General features: G+C 44.2%; 1 non-coding gene across 1 annotated transcript; it reads left to right on the top strand.

Annotated features, from left to right (window-relative positions):
- Nucleotides 1-1,888: 1,888 nt before the first annotated feature.
- LOC144735911 (U6 spliceosomal RNA) lies at nt 1,889-1,997 on the top strand. Its single transcript, XR_013588698.1, has one exon. It is a non-coding gene; the product is annotated as a U6 spliceosomal RNA (small nuclear RNA).
- Nucleotides 1,998-4,019: the final 2,022 nt, after the last annotated feature.

The following is a 4,019-nucleotide window of genomic DNA, read 5'->3' as shown; positions in this document are numbered from 1 at the left end:
AGGGTGAGCTGTGTGGTGAGTGTTGGTGAGCTGAGTGGTGAGTGTTGGTGAGGGTGAGCTGAGTGGTGAGTGTTGGTGAGGGTGAGCTGAGTGGTGAGTGTTGGTGAGGGTGAGCTGCGTGGTGAGTGTTGGTGAGGGTGAGCTACGTGGTGAGTGTCTGGTGAGGGTGAGCTGAACTGGCTGAAGAGCAAGCACACTCTGGGCCCGTTTCGACACGCAGTGTCTCATCAGCAGTCGGGGATTGCTTGAATCAATGCACCCATTGATTCAAGCAAAGTATGTTGAACTTAGTAATAGGTTTTTACCCTTTCAACTGGTACAAAAACTGACACCTTTATACAAGGCATCATGTTTGCAATAATCACAACACAAGCAGTCAAAATGCAAACAAAAAGAAACAACTCTGATGATGATAATGATCTGCACTGTCCTTGAAGTTGATTGGTCCACACCCGAGACAGCTTTTCTTAGAGCCTAGTCTCCATTGGTGTTGGACCAGATGACGCCAAAAGGATGGCCTCCCCAATCCTTCACCACGACCGCCTCTCACCATCAATACACCCAACGTCCGCTCTTCTACACACCAGGAGTTGATTCCGTTGCTCGCTCCATTGTGGTGATTGATTTCAATTATCATGAGTTGGACGCCTTTTGGCGTCATCTGGTCCAACACCAATGGAGACTAGGCTCTAAGAAAAGCTGTCTCGGGTGTGGACCAATCAACTTCAAGGACAGTGCATATCATTATCATCATCAGAGTTGTTTCTTTTTGTTTGCATTTTGACTGCTTGTGTTGTGGTTATTGCAAACATGATGCCTTGTATAAAGGTGTCAGTTTTTGTACCAGTTCAAAGGGTAAAAACCTACTACTATATTTTGCCACTGGTAAAGGAGGTCTCAAAGTATGTTGAACTTCTTTCGCACCAGACGTAGCCAACCGTGCTAGACAGAGTGAACTGCTTAATGATTACTGGCACGGACCCTGTATGAAGCACGGCAATGTTCCATCGTTTTTAGGAATGTTAATTTAAACATATATATAAAAAATTTACCCGTAAAAACAAAGTTTTTCACTATAAATCCTTTATATGCGTGGCATCGGGGAGGCTAGAGTCCTCTCGTCCTCTGGCTTGAGATGGCTGCTACCTATGGGTCAGATGATTGTCTGGCAGCATTAAGCAATTGGTAATTAAATATTTAAAAAAAATTCCCTAAACAGTGTAAAATGTAGGAATTTTTTTCACGAAAATGCATTGTCACGCACAACGAGTCTGTGTGCAAAATGTCAGCTCGATTGGATCACGGGAAGTGGGTTAAAAAACGACCGAAAGATCTGCACGGTCCTAAGCAAGCAAGCGAACTTAATATAAAGGATTTAAAAATGTCTCCTTTCCGTATTTGTATCTCCAGTTGCGCGGTGAGTCCCACTTAACGGAGAGCGTCTCGTGCAATCGGGAAGAAATTTGCCGGTTATGGAAAATAGCGATTCGCGCTGTCACCTTTACAAACATCGTCTGCCCACGGCTTCCCCTTACAAGCGCTCACTCGCTCCCTCCTCTTTCTTTCTTTTTAAAAAAATAATAACTTTGCTTTATCTTCTTGGTTCTTTCGGTAAAGTCACGTAGAATGGAAATAATAAAGTAATAAAATAAAACATAATCAAATATTTTATTATTTTATTATTTCCCTTCTACGTGACTTTACCGAAAGAACCAAGAAGATGAATCCCTGCAGTCACGAAAGCTTTAAATCGAAACTTTGCTTTATGTAAACCCCCACCTCTCGCTCACTCTCTCGCTCTCTCTCTCGCTCACTCTCTCGCACACTCTCTCGTTCATTCGCTCACTCTCTCGCACACTCTCTCGTTCTGCACGCAGCCCTTCTCGCAGTACTTGCTCCGGCAGTACAGATACTAAAATTGGAACGATAACAGAGAAGATTAGCAATGGCCCCTGCACAAGGATGACACGCAAATTCGCGAAGCGTTTTTTTCCTCTTTCACTCTTCCCTCTCTCCCCTCTCTCTTGTTTTAGGATCAGAGGAAACAAGAAGATGCTCGGTGTAGTCGGCACTTTGCTTCGTTCATCATTTAGTTTTTATGTTTTTTTAATGCTTTGCTTCATGTGCCCACCTCCCCCTTATTAAATAAAATATTTCACGCTCTGCTCTCCTTACCCCTCTCTCTCTCTACCCCCTCTCTCTACCCCCCTCTCTACCCCCTCTCTCCCTACTCCATGTCTATGTTCCCCCGAAGTTTTCTACGTAATATTTGTATCTCTCTTTCTCTTCCACCTCTCTCCCTCCCCTCTTTCCCCCCTCTCTCTCCTCTCTCTCCCTTGCTGGAGGGTGACATTGACGGCTGCTCTGTGCTTCCAGTGTTCAGAGGCCTGCTCAAGGCGAGGCTCCGGCTGGAGCACGCCATGTACCACACACGTGTCGGTGATGTGCAGCGCGTCTTCTTCGAACGCTGGGGAGCCGGACAAGCCCCTCTCTGCACCAGCGTGGACGGCACCCTCGTGGTGTTCACCTTCTGAAGCGCTCGCTCGTCACCGTGGCGTGCGCGATGACCACCACCACCACCACCACGTGGCTTTTCTTCTATATTGTGCGCGGTGCTTTCAGCATCACATCGCGTCGATTTGTAGCGTTTAATTTCATTTGTGTTGCTGGTGATTTTGTGTATTTCATGTTGAAATCGCCTCCAGTGCTGTTGCTGCTGGCGGCAATAAAAGTTGTTTACAAGTCAAAAGTCTCCCTTTTCTCTCCTACCTCTCTCCCCCCCCATCTCCCCTTTTTCTCTCTCCCCTCTAATTCCTGTCTTTCTCCCCTCTTTCTCCCCTTTCTCCCACCTCTCTCTCTCCCTCTCCTCTCTCTCTCCTCTCACTTTCCTCTCTCTCGTTACGGCAGAACAAGACTTATTATTGTACGACCCGCTCCCTGTATCCACATACACCAGATTATATTTCCTGTAACGGCGATGTCTTATTTTCTCAGCAGCCAAAATGTTAAAATTCTTGGACATAAATGGGCTTTGTTCCTGCGTTGCAAAGACCCGGTTTAATATATATATGACACGAAAAAAAATGTTCTGCTATTTTGTTATTAATAGGAAATTCCAACAGAGGAGGGGAGTTTTAAGGTATTATAATTGGAGGTCATTATGTAATTCCCATGTGTGTGTGTGTGTGCATGTGCTGCCATATATGAGGCTGTCAAACGGCAGCAGTAAAACAGCAGTCCTCCGCGTGTCTAGGCGACGGTCTGCGCGGTGATTTCGCGTTTGGCGAGTCAACGATCTGTGGATAGCATCTCTGGGAAATTAAGCAAAACAACAGATTATGTCAGTTCAACACGCAGTAGGCTGTCCCGATCAATATCATCCATAATAGAGGGGGTTTTTTTATCTCTGGGGTTAAATCGCGTAAGTATATAATTGTGTCGTCAAAACACGCCACCATCCGCAACTTTGTACTAGGATTGTAAATGTGGTGGCTTGGCTCTCCAACACACAACCGGTGTGCTGTACTAGTACACTACACTATACACTACACTATACACTATACACTACTATACACTACACTACTATACACTACACTATACACTACTATACACTACACTATACACTACTATACACTACACTATACACTACACTACACTATACACTACACTACTATAGACTACACTATACACTACACTATACACTACACTACACACTACACTACACTATACACTACACTATACACTACACTACTATACACTACACTATACACTACTATACACTACACTATACACTACACTATACACTACACTACTATACACTACACTATACACTACACTATGCATTACACTATACACTACACTACTATACACTACACTATACACTACACTACTATACACTACACTATACACTACACTATACACTACACTACTATACACTACACTATACACTACACTATACACTACTATACCACTAAACTACTATACACTACACTATACACTACTATACCACTACACTATAC

The sequence above is a fragment of the Lampetra planeri genome, chromosome 57 (genome assembly GCF_965212315.1).
Source record: "Lampetra planeri chromosome 57, kcLamPlan1.2.h2, whole genome shotgun sequence".
Lineage (NCBI taxonomy): Eukaryota > Metazoa > Chordata > Hyperoartia > Petromyzontiformes > Petromyzontidae > Lampetra > Lampetra planeri.
Note: the sequence above shows the minus strand (reverse complement) of the source record. Positions and strands in the feature narration are given on the sequence as shown.